The sequence below is a fragment of the Solanum tuberosum genome, unplaced genomic scaffold (assembly GCF_000226075.1).
Source record: "Solanum tuberosum cultivar DM 1-3 516 R44 unplaced genomic scaffold, SolTub_3.0 scf00375, whole genome shotgun sequence".
Taxonomy (NCBI): domain Eukaryota; kingdom Viridiplantae; phylum Streptophyta; class Magnoliopsida; order Solanales; family Solanaceae; genus Solanum; species Solanum tuberosum.
The window spans coordinates 583,109-583,574 of NW_006239299.1; positions in this window are offsets into that span (position 1 = coordinate 583,109).

Consider the following 466-nt stretch of genomic DNA (forward strand, 5'->3'; position numbering starts at 1 on the left):
TAAACTGCATTTACACTGGATAATAAAATTTACTACCTTCTTCATTTCATTCACTTAATGCCATTAAATAATTTTTTCCTTTTTCACTTGTCCGTTTTAACAAATTAAGTATTTTAATACTTTCTCCATATTATTTTAATATTAAATAACTATATAAAATAACAATAATCAAATTCAACGTTTTCAAAATATCATTGATAAAATGAATTTTATAAAATATACTCTTAATAATGTTTTTTAGAGTGTCTAGTCATCATGGGCCAAAAAAGGGAAAGTACTTAAAAGAAATTTCTAATTTCTACCCATAAGAATTAAATGAATTTCTAAAGAAGATATTAATTGTTACATTTGTCACTTGTTACTACAAAAAGTCATTTTTTCTATATATGACTATGAATTAAATTTTATTAATCTGATACTAATTGAAAATAACTCTATATATGTGTGTGGTGGTGGTGGGGGTGGG